Consider the following 15469-nt stretch of genomic DNA (forward strand, 5'->3'; position numbering starts at 1 on the left):
AAAACACGCCTCGTATAAAGGCATAAATGTTATAAATGTGATCGCCTGTCATTTCTTGCGGAATTTCGGACAGTAAATGTAGGCCGCTCCCACCCCTCCCACCCAATTTTACTGGAAACTCTATGGTCACCAAATTATTCTTTAGATGGCACATTTAAAAGAGGTATTGTCAAATGAGTACTGAGCTATTACACGTACTTCTGCACATAGGTGCATCAGAACGCTACGGTTTTCTAATTAAAAAAATAGTCAAATATTTAATTGATCTCATTCGTACCAGGAGACCAAAAACGAAATTTTCACGTTCGAGTGATCTTTACGAGGACATGCTGAAAGCCAATGCATCCGAATTTCTTATGTGAAAACTCTTAGAGCTTTTTCAAATAAATCAAGCGTTGTTAAGATCCTACGGCTTTATTGTTAGTGTCTACGTATTTACAGCCCTATTCTGCTAGAGGGCTCCGAATTTTAGCGTGTAACATGGCGTAGTGTAATGCACCGTCGTCGGTGCGTGAGAAACAGCGTACTGTAACCGAGTTTCGAATTCCATGAGTTCGTCCACACGTGGAGAACCCTCTCTTTCATATGACAGTGCCGGACCACACACGAGTGCTGCGAGATATGCAACAATCCGACGCTTTGGGTTCACTGTCACTGAGCTTCCTCTATACAGTCCAGACTAGGCCAAAACCCGTTTTCATCTGTTTTCTAAACTTAAAGAACAACTTCGAGGACTTCACTTTGATAGTGATGAAGCGGTGCATGCAGATGTGAGGTTGAGGCTCCGTCAACAAAGTGAAGTATTCTACAGTGACGGTATCAACACATTGGCCTCCCGTTGGGAGAAATATGTTTCGTCTTTAGGGTAACTTACCATGACAAATAAATATGTAGACCTGAAGAATAAAGATCTGAATATGAATAACGTTTTTTTTTTTAATTTTAAAAGCTTTAAGAGTTTTCAGATGAAAAATTCGGCAGCATTACTTTTCAGCACACTCTCATATTTTCTTCTCCTGAAAAGATGGACATTAGTTGTGTCTATTCCAGTACTGGTGGTTCTCTTTGAATACGCTCACGATGTTTCTCAGAATCTTCTTTTCATAGACTTTTGGCTATTCTGTCAGAACTTTCTTTTTTGATTTTGAAGTGCTATGCATACTGAGCTTTCAGTTACTTCTGTGGTATTGTATATCATAATACTGATGGATTCTGATAATTTATAATGAATATCTTTTACAAGTTGGTATACCATTTTTGTTTTCTTTTTTCTGAAACTGGGCCTCTTTTCTCAGAGGTTTTGAGCTCCATGCACTCGCCAAATCAGTTGAATTTCTGTTGGCATCATTTTAGCATAGAAATATGTGCCGCTGCTGTTGCTGATTCAACAATTTTGCTTATGATGCTCAGCGGGATGTGATGATAATTTTCGTATCCCTTCACTACATTGTTCCGGAAATTTCACTGTGAAGCAAACACGTGAAAATGTATTGATAACGAAGTCTCTTGTACAAGGCGTGTTCTAAAAGTAATGAAAATTCTGCCATTTCACGCGTTGAATTAGTCCGATTCGCACGATATTTTTCATTGTGTTGGTAAATACGCCTGAAAAGTATCTGTACATTGTTCTCCACAGCGGATATTTGGTGTGTTTTCAAAAAGATTATGCGTGTTTTGGTAGTATCAGCGATTATTTATGACGTAAGAAACTGGTTGGAGAATTCGTATCATATTTTGCTGTAAGAATGGAGTAAAGTGCAGCATAATTTTGAAAATGTTAAACATTGGATTTGGTGAGTCTGTTATGAGTAAAGTCAAGCTTTTCGAGTGGTATAAGCGTCCCGATAAAGCCCATGAAGACGACGAGAGCCAGGATTCCCCATCTTCAACCGAAGAAATCGTGGAAAAACTGAAAGAAATGGTTGTGGAGAACGCCGAATCACAGTCAGAGAAGTCGCTGATGGTGTTGGTATCATCTGGCTCATGCTACGAAATGTTTACCGATGTTTTGGGTGTGAAAGTCGTGACGTTATAAATTGTTCCAAAATTGTTGAATTTCGAATAAAAGCAGCGTTGAATGAAAGTCGGTTCGGAGTCTCTAGACAAAATAAACAGCGCTTCATAACTATTGAAACGTGTCATGACAGGTGATGAAACGTGAGTTTACGGATATAACGCCGAAAGTAAGGCTAAGTGGTTCCCGTGGAAGCATTCTGAATCGCCAAGACCGAGAAAAAGACAGTCAAGTGCGGTCAAATGTGAAGGTTATGCTCACTGCGTTTTTCGATTTTTAACGGCACAATGCACCATGTTCTCGTCAGGAGGTCGAACGATTTGTAAGCATTACCATTTACAAATTCCACGCTGTTACGTGGGAAGCAATCCGAAAGAAACGCCTGGATTTTTGGCGAAACGATCCATGAATTTTGCACCACGATAATGCATCTTTTACTTCGTTGCTTGGTGATGTGTTATTGGTCAAAAACAATATTTAATTGATGCCTTAGTCTCCATAATCGCCAGAGATGGTCCCATGCGGTTTTTTTTCTTCCCAGCAATAAGGAAATCCTTAAATGACAGTCGTCATACAAGAATAGGTGAGATTAAAAACGCATCGCAGAGAGAGCTAAAAACTATCCCAAAAATCGGGCCCCAGAAGGGTATTGGGGGCTGAAAAAATTGCTGCTAAGAGAATAACATGTAATGGGAATTTCTTGAAGAGGATACCTTTGATGTAGACAAATAAATAAAATTCTTTAAAAAAAATTACCGTTAATTGTTGAGGACACCTCGTTCTGTGTAAGTTGATAAATGTGAAAGTAATTGAAATGGGAGAATTTTGAATGGCAATCGCCAGGTGTAAGTCTTTCAACAGGACGCCACTTCGGCGATTTGCGGGTACCTAAACTACCCACGTTATCCAATCAGGGAAAGAGGACCCGCAGTTTTAACGTGGAATCAGAATGACGTGTCGTTTCTGGCGACTTCTCAGATCGTTGGGATGTGAAGGTTAAGACGAAGAATGAAACATTAGTGGTACGATCGGGATTCTGTCTCGCGATCTCGCCGTTTCAAGTCATGCTTTTTACCGCTGGACCACCTTTTTTCTTGTCTTTTGATGTGTTTCTTCCTCGTTACTTCTTGAATAGCTCTTTGTTATTGTCGTGTAACGTATTTCACACTCTGTCGATGAGAAGTGCACTCAATTTTTCTTACTTCTATCAGGGAACAGGCTGAGCTTCAGGCTCCAGGTGTGAAATGGTACGTCATAAATATGTAAATAATGCAGCGAATAGCGTGATTTATATACTCGATTACTGTTATGTTTAATTGAATATCAAAGTCATATTGATTATTTAAACTGAATTATTTTACTGCATTTATGGCTGTTCTTCTGCATGAACGCAAGGAAGAAGCGCTTCAGGTTACTTACATACTTCGGCTCTTTTACGCAAGTGAAGTTCTTTTTCGCGGCAATTAATCATTAATGACAAGTTCAAACTTTAAAGAAGAGCTCTAATTATAAAGTTCGTTAAAAGTTCTTTCGGCGCAAATAGCCAAGACCTTGTACGTTCGGCAAAGAATGTAACGTCACTATGTCAACAAATAAAAACTTGGGGCTTTTTCAGTTATCTGTTCTTTTATTAATGAGTTAGTTTCTGGAAAGACCCTAGTTCAGAAATGTACTAACTTGTCAGTCATCCTACAATGGTAAACCATAAAGCAAGTCACATCCGGAAAGACCGTAACTGCTGAGTTGTGTCGAACTTTAGAGGTTGCAGGTAATTCAGTCCCGTCCCACAAACGTGTGATACTGCTAACGTAAGCCTGTGGATGGAGCCAGGCGCCGACGCAAGGCATTGGCACTGGGTCATCGAACCACTGCTCTCGTCCCGTCCTCTAGCAACCCCCCTCCCACGCCCCCTCCTGTCCTCCCATTGTTCCCCACTCTCTTCGCCACGCGACAATGACTACTGCTGCGGTGCACTCATAGTCGATATGCTGGGTCTTTCCTTGAAATGATACGAACTGCCAGTAATGGTGTGATGGTGGATAAGGGGAAAATACAGTATGCTGGCTTAAGATAAGGAAATCTTGTTCCAAGGAATCAGTCTAAGGATATGAGCGAAAAGCAGAATATTGTTTATTTACCATTGATCTTCTGATGATGGTTCTAACGGCTCTAAGCACTATGGGACTTAACGTCTGAGGTCATCAGTCCCCTAGAACTTAGAACTACTTAAACCTAACAAACCTAAGGACATCACACACATCCATGCCCGAGGCAGGATTCGAACCTGCGTCCGTAGCAGCAGCGTGGTTCCGGACTAAAGCGCCTAGAAAAGCTCGGCCACAGCGACAGACTCTTCTGATGATAAAAAGCCAAGTAGGCATACGTTTGTGATAATTTTTCTTATTTGTGCAACATGCTCAATGTGCTAGACTCACAACAGTGGCGCCCTGCGTCTTCTACGCAGTCCTGACATTGTCACACAAAGTTTCATCATACTCTTTCGAACACCGCTGGTGTTGGTAGAGCAGTTTGACAGCCAGAGATAATTCTTGCTTTTAAAACCTGTTCAATTCCGACGCGTGGCTCGTACAGAAAAGTTCTCACATGACTCGACATGAACAAATCAGAACGGTTTAGATCAGTTGTATGAGCTGGTAACAAAACTCTGCCTTCTCTTGCCACCCATCTTTCACAGAACGTCTGACGTGGGTGTTCATGATCAATATTTATAAAGTCAGTTTAGGTTCCATCATGTTGGACCCACTTACATCAAGGTTAAGTCGCCTGCATTATTGTTTCCTACCCCCACTCAATGTGATATTTATTTTTTATTATTTATTGATTTATACTGCGTGATTTTTTCCCATCGTGTACAAACTCTAGGGACTGATCTATGAGAGGATACGGAACAAAAAAGGTCTAATGAACTTATGCCCGGAAATGCATGGTTTCCATGCTAGAGATCATTCATTCAGTCATACATTGTTACAGAGACAGCAGTCTAATACGCGCTGTACCATGCAGCCACAGTTACAGTATGTGCTGAAAATGTTTTCCATGTGCCTCAACGCATACGTGTTCGCGGCGTAGCATGCTCTGTCTCATACGTTCACATTGGCCAGACTGCATCCGAACAGTGTCAAAAGCAGCATGAATACTCTGCTCCAATGTCTCCGTATGTGCAATGGGCTATGCTTACACGATACTTCTGAGACGGCCCCATAATCAAGAATGGTACGGGTTGAGATCTGGTGAATGAACAGGCCATGCGGTTGGACCCCCTCGTCTTATACATCGGTAAGTCAAGACACGATTGAGATGTGTCCAGACGTTACGCGAAGTGGGCTGGAGAACCATAATGCAGCAGCCACATAATCCTTAGAATCATCAATGGCATTTCTTCCAGCAGGGTAGGAAAAGTCACATGCAAGAAACGCCTGTAGTTCCAGCCTGTTAGGCGACGTGGAAGGAAGACTGGGCCCAAAATACAGTTGCCGATTATCCAGGCCCAAACATTCCGGCTGCACCGATGCTGATGATTCGCTGTCATCCACAGATGACTGTTATGGAAGTTGAATATACCACTCCGCTTGCAGGTAGCGTCATCTGTGAATAGGATGGATGACACAAATCCCAGAATTGTGGTTGCTTGGTGAAGGAACCGGAGACAAAACTGCTCCCGATGTGGGAAGTCTGTCGCTAGTAAGCCCTGCATACGCTGTCAGTGGGAAGGATAGTAACAATTGTCATGGAGAATGTTCCATACGGTCGTCTGGCTTACCCTGTACTGGCGGTCCAACTACCAGGTACAGACACGGCGGTCGCCTTCCATAGTGTAAATAACATTTTCGTCCGAGTCTGCTGTGCGAACATTTCGTGTACGTCCTTCATAATGTCCTGCTTCCTGAAACGATCCTGTCTCAGAAAACGGAGCAACGCCGTTGCAAACGTAGAACGCTATGGTTGTTTTCGGCATGGAAAGGTCTCCATTGTTGCCCGCCGCCCGTTGCCATTTACCTTTTCGTAAGTAAACACCATGTCGGCAAGCTCTCGATTTGAATGCGGAAGTATTGGGTACAACGCTGTATCACATCCAATACAAGGTGAGTCAGCAAGAGAAGTGAATCGGACACAACATTACCAATTACTACGGCAGGAGAGGGAACTAGGGCACGAATTGTGAGGAAGAGTACCACCCTCTATGGGGAAACCATGCATACTGTCTGTAACTGTGATTGCATGGTACAGCGTGTATTAGACCAAAGTCTCTTTAACGAAGCAGTCTCTAGCGCGGAAACCATGCATTACCGGACATAACTTCAGTAGATCTTTTTAGTTCCGTATCCTCTCGTCGATCAATTCCTAGAGTTCGTAGACGTTGGAAAAAAATAATCCTGTGTAATTTCTCAAGATTAGGGTCATCAGACCCTCTCTTCCATCTACCCAAGCATTCTAAATATTTTACATGAATATATTATGATGAGCATGTTATACTAGATTTTGGAATAAAAAATAACAATAGTACAGGTAAAAACTATACACAGTTTACATTCTTTCATGATAAATACAACAATAAACAGTAATTATTAGAAGGGAGGTTTTGATTATGTCCACTAGCAGCAATGGGCAAGACAGAAATATGTGGTAAACGGGCGCGGCTGCTACGGTCGCAGGTTCGAATCCTGCCTCGGGCATGGATCTGTGTGATGTCGTTAGGTTAGTTAGGTTTAAGTAGTTCTAAGTCTAGTGGACTGATGACCTCAGATGTTAAGTCCCATAGTGCTTGGAGCCATTTGATTTGGTAAACGGGAAAAAGAGGAACGTGATAACACACATTTAATGATTGAAATGGAAATGAAAGCGGCGTGACTTTCATTCACCTATATACTGATCTGTTTGTGTACTCTACAATACTAGCAACCATATACATAATAAATCTTTGTGGCAGAGTAAACAATCATTCGTACGTTCTCGTATTCCACTGATAGAATTGTCTCACAAGTTATTTGGCTTCAATTCAGTCGTTCGGCACCAAGTTATCTGGAAATGATACAGTTATTTGTCCATCTGCAAACTGAAACTACCTGTAGGCCTGTACCATTCCTAAGAATCCTTAATTACCTGTTATTTGTTTCCATAACTGACTGCTTAATTAAAATGGTTGCAAGCACTATGGGACTTAACATCTGAGGTCATCAGCCCTGACTACTTAGTATTTTACTTAATTTCCACCATCATCGTGGACAAAATATAAATTCACAATCTCTAGCAAGAAATTCTGAAAAAAAATTTACTCGCAAAAAGTGATAACATTATCACGTCCTGTTTTCAAAGTTTACTGACATCTCTCAGCGAAGATTTAACTTTGAATGTTGGGTTCTTTTTCGTATAATTGTATAGTATAGTAGAATGTGAGGAGAGCTGAAGCTTTTGCAGAGCGTATCGTGTTGTTCGCGGTTCATAAGAGATTTATCTAAACAACAATTCGTAGAAATATCAATTTTTGCGTAATTCATGTTTCTACACTGTCAGTTTTTTGGATGGTACCAAAACTCAACCGTTTGTTAGAGGAAAATTGCTGCTCTAATGAATTAAAGACAGGTTTCTAAGTTAAAGTCAGATGGCATTGTTAGTTGATAGACCCGGACGGGTATGTTCAGCTCCATAATTACAAAAGTTTCCTTCATTCGGACACTACTACAGCTTTTCTTCACGAAGTAATGTGAGTGAGTGATGTGAATAAGGGTGCATTGTACCGTCACAATTGTGGTTTGCAGTGGATATGGCAGAAAGGAGGGAGATTGTGGGACTTGCTGCCGACCCAAAGCCTACTACTATCAGACAGCACCACTCTGACGAACACATCAGCATTAAAATGTCAGACGCCGAGGAGAATATAGTGATTAAACCTGAAAGATAGCAGTGCTCGGATCATAATTAGAACATGCTGCTACGTCTCTCCCCACTGTGGACAAAATAATATTGATGAAAATTTCTTTTAACACTGATTTCGAACCGACAACGTCCGGTTAAGCGGTACTTCATTATCATGCTCTAGAGAGCTAGAGAAAGATAAAAATGCGAACATCTTCAGCAGATTCATAACTGTGAGGCTTTTTACCGTGGTAGAAAGCTTTAAACCATGAAAGATTCCATGTAAACTGATACATTTTTGGCAGACGGTGTAACAGCTACAGAGCTGAGGGTGCGAATTGTGTTCTTATGTAACAGTCCTGTTTATGTTGGTGGTGAATATGTGGATCTTTCGAGACCAACGATTTCAGATAAATTGGTTTTAGATCCGTCATATGAGTATCAACATTTCTGCCTTTTGTAATATTTCTAACTATTTATCTGCCTTTACATCTCTATATCTGTACCTTCATTTCCTTTCAGGTTGCAACATTTCTTGTTACTTTGAAACGACACTAGCGCTATGCTTGCTTTGCTTGAAGAAAATGTCAACGTTACAAGCAAATATTTGGGATTTGTCTGTATCTTTTTTATATAACCATAAAATATGTGGGATTTAATACAAATAAAGACTGCAGCATGCTGTGTTTGTATTAAGAACTTACTATTTACTCAAAGGCAAATCCAAAATATGGCTTACCAGAGCCTCGAAATATATACACATAATTCTTCCTCACTATTTGGCGTCCAGACAAGGAATACTGCTATCTAGTATCCGTCAGACAAAAGAAGAAAATGACAGCAACAATAAAACTGCTCAGAGATAGCACCCTATCCGAGAAAGATGATCATGAAACAACAGAACCTCCTGCGAAAAAAACGGGAAGACTACTGTCGCTGATGGGAGTCATATACAGACCACACTTTGGCAGCAAAGAGTTCATCTGACACGTGTGAGCAACAGCTAACTTGTGGAGGATTTATCAGATTTCACGGTGACATTCTTGGAGTGCAAAAATACGCTATTTGATCGAGAGAAGCCTAACACTTTATAGCAGATGTAAATACGAGATGCGACAATAAAGTAATGAGACTGATTTTCTTTGCAAGATGTGGCAATCCTGCAGGCTTGCGTAGGCACAATATCTTTGACCTTAGTCTATAAGCTGCTTCTAGCCCAAGCGGCACATCGATACAAGTGCTCAGTCGTGAGTTGTGCTGTAATACGTTAACATGTGTGTGTGTCTCTTGTCATGGAAAAGGAACCGCACAATATTGCGCAACGGTATGCCATTTCTTTTTACGTTAAATTGGGTGAAAACGTGACGGCAACTTACAGTAAGCTTCAGAAGGCTTTTGGAGAGGAGGTTATGTCAAGAGCTCAAGTTTTTCGTTGGCATAAAATGTTTAGTGAAGGCTGAACGAATGTTGAAGATGAAGACCACAGTGGACGATCATCAACCTCACGGACGGATGTCAACAGTACATAAAGAGTGGGTGCCTCCTGTACAAACAGTTAACCAATATTACTACAAAGAAATTTTAGAAAGACTTCGTGAAAGAGATCTTCGTGTCCGTGCTAACATTGCTGATAATTGGACTTTGCATCACGATAATGCGCCATCCCATAATGCTCTGTCAGTACAGCAATTTTTAACCTCAAAACAAATTTCAGTACTACCACAGCCACCTTATTCACCAGATATCGCTCTGTGCAACTTTTTTCTATTTCCAAGAATCAAAACGGCGGTCAAGGGTCACCATTTTCAAACAACACAAGATGTTCAAAAAGCTGTGACGAGGGTCTTGGAGGATATTACAGAAGATGAGTTCCAGAAATGTTACCACCAATGGCAGAAGCGCTGGAAAAAGTGTGTGCAATCAGAAAAGGAACTACTTTGAAGGAGACAAACACTAAACTTGACTAAAACGATAAGCATCATTTTTTTCACATCAGTCTCATTACTTTATTGTCGCACCTCGTATGGGGTGTGTCGTTCCCTGTCCGTGAGTACATGCCCAGTACATAAAGTCTGCCTGGTCTTGGTTTACCTGTGGTGGTTCTCTGCTTGCGCAGCTTTAGAGGGGTTGAAATGTCCCTGATTAATTTTTTACACAGGTGAAATCCAATCACGTTCGAAGTCACTGAGCTGTCATAACACACCCATTCTGCTGTTAGTGATTCTCTACTGTCGACACAGTGCTCCCCGCCTCCTTTAATATTGGCGGACCAGCCAGTCGAGACTTCCAATAGTCAATTCCGCACTACACTGTGGCGTCCAGATACCTTTGATCAGAATGAGTATGTCTCTTGGTCCTATCGACGATGACTCCTTTTGTCATATCTAATGTTCTGAATTTGTTTGACTGCTACTACAGCTATTCGTTTCTCTGTTCGCAGCTCTATCCGAGGAACCATAAGCAACAGTCACCGGCAGTTGAGGGTTAACTGGTAAGTTGATGGAACTTTGGCAGTATCAAAAAGCGCGTATCAAACTGTTCTGCTGTCTTTCTAAAGTTAGCACTGATTTTAAGAATATGCATCTGAATGCTATTGTGTGAAACCGTAGTGGTAACGTTCCAGTCATTAGTATTTTATAACATTTGGTTCTTATTCTAAAGCATTATAATTAAACTTCCCTCTAGACATTTAAGTCTCATCTTCATCTACGATATTTATGGAAGCTGAATGAATGAATTAAAATTTGGGCTACGGCCGGGACTTTTTCTTTTTTTTTTTAAAGGAAACCATTCAAATTTTATGAGTAATAGGCATTTTTCACTAAGTAACGCTTGTACCCTAGAACAATATAGTACAAATAACGAAGTATACCTGGATGCTATGCAACACTGCATGACAGGAAGTAAATGTTTTCTTTTATAACAAACATACGTTTAGAAAACACTGGTAGGACTATTAGAAGAACTTTTGACTCTTATTTGGATGTGAGCATGACAGATATTTAGCGGGGAGCACTTTGCAGCACAGTTTTACTGAGAAGAGATACTTTAGACTACTATACTTGACGATTTCAGTCGAGAGGCACTTATTCAGTTTCACTGCACACTTTCTTCTTGTGGTGAGTGTGGTGGGGTGTCTGGTGGCGGTGCTGTGGGTCACAGGCTGGGGAGGACTCTGCTAATTGTTGTCTGCAGTGGAATCTGCAGGCGAAGTTCTCACGGTAGCGCCTGTGCTGCTGTGCTGATGGTTCTCCCAATAATTCAAAAACAGTCTTAATCGCATTTATTATTATTATTATACCGCCAACCGGTTTCAACCCGACGTAGGGGTCATCTTCTGGGCGTTTACACCATTGGTCGACTGCTGGTGGTGTCACTCCTGTCTACATAACGGCAGGAAACTATGCAGACAGGAGTGACACAACCAGCAGTCGACCAATGGTGTAAACGCGCAGAAGATGACTCCTACGTCAGGTTTAAACCGGTTGGCGGTATAATAATAATAATAAATGCGATTAAGACTGTTTTTGAATAATTAATTAATCATACTAATCGCTGCTTCTCTCCACAACCAAGTTGTCCAAAAATCGTCTTGTTCTCCTCCCAGAGGTCCATCTGGAAGGCCATGTGGTCGGTCTGCCTCCTCGCTACGATGGCGTGTGCCGTCATGGCGAGGATCCAGAGAGTCACCAGCCGCTTGGGGCCGTGGAAATGGGCTGGAGTCTGGGGCAGTGATTGCTTCCACTGTGTTGCTTCCTGGCGCCGTTCTGTTGATGTGGGCCACCATCTGCTGGCATGCTTCCCATATATTGGTGACATTCCCTCAGGTGAAACGGTGCTCGAGGATATCGGTCATGGCACATACGTTACAGTTGTCACTTGCGACGAGTTTTATTTCCGGAAGTCTTTTGTTGGTTGTTATCGTTCTGTTTACTATTTTGTACCATGTCTCCTTTGCATCTTTAGACAACACGTTTTTGGAGACTTTTTCCATATTTGTTTCCTGTTGTACAGCGAAAGTTTGTTTTCAGTTCTGTTTTTCGCCGGCTTCCCCCTGAGGGCCCAGTACATTCTATTGGCTGTTCTGTGACCGAGATTCGCTACGGTGATCACAGCGTAGCTTTTGTTGACATAGTGCAGCCTGACGTGTCGCATACTGAAAGGGATGTGCCTCGTGTCGACCGGCGCTTTTTCTGATGTGGGCTTGTATCTTGCAATCACTGTGGCTGTGACGCTGTCAGAGTTTTTGTCCTGGATGGCGGGCGTTCGTTTCAATGGGAGTGCCGCACATTTGGTCCTTACATCCACTAGACCTAGTCCCCCTTCTTCTGTTGGCAGCGAGCACGCCGCTTGCGCCACTCTGAATGTATTTCGGCGCCACAGCAGGTAGTATACTGCGCTCTTAATTGCTAGCGCAATTTCGGTCGGGAGGCTTAGGATTTGCGCCAGGTACCATGCTTTCGACAGGATCGTCGTGTTTAACCCAGTCTGTTTTCTGATTGATCGTTAGTTTTCGGTTCGCGTGCTGTCTGGAGATGGTGCGTAGCACGTCTCTCCAGTTGTATGCCGCCATTCTAAGCGGACAAGGCTGTATAAATATTCCGAGGACTTTATGGCTCTCTGCTATTTTATACCATTGCCCATCTGGTTTGAGCCGTTGATTCCCGATCGTCAATAGCACTGTTTTTCTGGGGTTGGTTTGGGTGCCTGACGCTTTTGGAAAGTGTTCATTATGGTTTCTACTCGCCCAATGTCTTCCTGATTTTCAATAAAGATGCCTACCTAGATCGTCAGCGTTGGCTTTGTCTCCTACGGAAAATCCTCTGATGTCGTTTGAGAGTTTCTGCAGCAGCGGGTCCAGTGCTATAGCGAAGAGAGCCATTGATAATGGACAGCCTTGCCTCACGGATCTGTCGAGTTTTATCTGTTTTGTTTTCCAACTATTGACTGTTATTATCGATCTTGCAGTACTTAGTATCTTCTGTATGATTGTGATAAATTTTTACCCAAAACCGAGTCTGTTTAGTGTTTCTGTGAGGTACCTGTGGTCGACCCCGTCGAAAGCCTTTTCGAAGTCTACCGAAATTATGGCACCGGCGCTTCTGATGGTGTCTGCCTGTGCTACTGTGTCCCTGTAGGTGCATGTAGCATCAAATATATTTTTTCCTGGTACCGCACATGTTTGCCACGAACAGATGACTTTTCTCATCGCCGATTTCAGGGTATTTACGATGCATTTCGCTATTATTTTATAGTCGGCGTTGATGAGCGTAATCGGGCAAAACTCTTCAATGCGGCGGGCGGCTTTCTCCTTGGAATTAGGGTTATTATTCCTTCGGGAAACCCATGTGGAATTTCAGCTCCATTGAGTATCTCGTTCACCATGTCTATGAATTGCACGTTCCATTACGCGAGGTAGAACTCGAACGGGAGGCTGTCGGCGGCCGGCGCTCTTCATCTGGTGCTGGTCTTCATCGTTCCTTTGACGTCGTCCTCGTCGACATTCTCTGCCAGCAACGCCCTGTCTGCGTCTGTCAGCACACTCCTCGTCTGGTGCAAGATTTCAGCAGTTGCCGCGTCGTCTGTCTCTTCTCATCGGAACATGTCTCGCAGATAGTCTTCGACGTGTTTTGTTAATTCCGTTTTAGTCGTAAGCATCTTCCCCTCCTTGTCCTGCAACTCACTTACGCACTTTCCTGCGGCTCTCTTCTTTTCCCTGTTAAGTTGGTGCATGGTGAGCGGCTCCTCTTCCACTTCGCCACATGTTTTGCATCTGGTAAGGACGCCTCTCATTTGTTGTTTCTTTACTTGTAGCAGTTTGGCCTTGATTCTCCGTACTCGCGGTATGTATAACTTGTCGCCTGCTGGTGCGAGTGCGTCTTTCAGTCACTGCTGTTAGAATTCGGCCGTGGTTCGCCTCCAGAATGACTTGCACCCGCGTATCCTTGCTTAATAGGCATGAACGCTGACCATTACCCTACCGCAGCACTATGGCCGACATTGCTGCACGGACTCCAAAACATTATGTTTGTCCACAGACTTTTAGACAAACTCCGAACAAGTTTCCTAGTAGCGTTAAACATTTCACAGACCAGTTGTGTACATTATTAGCTCCTCCCATCAAAGGCTGAGGTGATAGAAAAATTATCGGTAATTCCACACAATTGTTTATATTTACAAAATACGAGTAAATAGCTGTGATCATTCGTAGCCAAATGAAAGATAGAATAAACACTTGAAGTTTATTCCGGGAAAGCAATTCGAAGACAGTGTTTCCTGTCTATGACTGAAGTCACTTATAAAGCTTTTATTCGTCCCATTGTTGACTATTGTTTAGTTGTATGGGATTTTTACGAAGTCAGATTATTTAAAGGGACATGGATAAACGCAACAAGTATTGCACGTTTTGTTTCTCATTTTCGTCAACATGGCGGCGTTGCACAGGTACTCAGTCAACGACCAATTGAACCTAATTGTGAAATTCCATTCTGCTGACAGAGAAGCGTCGTGGAGTGGACTCCAGGAGACACTGAAATCATTGGGGATGTATTCAGGTCTATGATAGTTCAACCACCGTTCTAGACTCGCAGACGTCGGTCGTAGCTGCGTCCAAGGAGCACACGTACTCTTAATGTAGTCCACAGTATTGTGGCCGTGTAACATAGAGGGCTACATAAGCTTTTTCATGTCCGACATATGTTTCTTCCAACATTATGACACAATTCTTCAGCAATTGTGTGCTATACTTTCTTGCTGCAGGGCGCCATGAGACAACGAACACGTAATCGAGAAGTACGTTACTGTTTCGTTTTCCGATACTGGCAGCTGTGTTACAATCCCATTTCATGCAGCTTAATATCCCCAAAACGACAATGTAGTTATTGCGTTTATCGACGTGTTTCGTTTAAAGCCGGTTTTTCTGTCCTTCTGCTACTGGCTATCCCCAGCACTAGTAGAGTAACGTGTTCGGGGGGATGGCTTCTGTACATCACGGCGAGGAGATGATCACAGACTGAACAGCTGCTCACCCGTGTTAATCTCCACAGCTGACGTGGCGATTGGTTTGCTGCTCTGCTGTCTGTGTAGCCACTGTTGCAACAGTCGACAGATTCCCCTACGGTTAAAATGTTATTGCCTACGGCAACTGACACTGACGGCTGCGGTTTTCCAGACTGCTTGACGTGAGAAGTCCAGTGCCGAGCCGAACCAGACAGTTCAGAATGGTGGTAGGAATACTCCTTCTCCAGTACGGCGGTTATCTTTCATCCAAGAGACCATGAATCTCCACTGGAGAATACTACAAGAAAAGTGTGGTGTACAGAGATGAACTTTCTGTACCTGCAATGCGCTACTACTTGCATGTATGTTGAGGGAGGATCGAGAAAATGATGTGGCAGGGAAAAATGTGTGTACTGACATTCTCTTTTTAGACAGACGTGACTGGAATAGGGGTGCGGAGAAATGAAAAGAACATAAACTTGTAGTTAGATGCATAAAGCCATCTAAAATATGTTACGCTCTGTACTGAACGGTTTAAAATCGAAGCGAGTAGTGCACATGCAACGAAGATTGTATTTTGCG

The 15469-nt window shown here is 42.6% G+C and overlaps 1 protein-coding gene across 10 annotated transcripts in view; it reads left to right on the forward strand.

The window, feature by feature from the left end:
• LOC126484627 (glutamate-gated chloride channel) overlaps positions 1–15469 on the forward strand; it is a 724772-nt gene that overhangs the window by 420418 nt on the left and 288885 nt on the right. For all 10 annotated transcript variants that reach the window (XM_050108232.1, XM_050108236.1, XM_050108244.1 and 7 more), the window contains exon 3: positions 10329–10379. The gene's annotated coding sequence lies outside the window, so the exon portion shown is untranslated. The remainder of the gene's footprint in view (positions 1–10328; positions 10380–15469) is intronic.

This window comes from Schistocerca serialis, chromosome 1 (genome assembly GCF_023864345.2).
Source record: "Schistocerca serialis cubense isolate TAMUIC-IGC-003099 chromosome 1, iqSchSeri2.2, whole genome shotgun sequence".
NCBI classification, from domain to species: Eukaryota; Metazoa; Arthropoda; class Insecta; order Orthoptera; family Acrididae; genus Schistocerca; species Schistocerca serialis.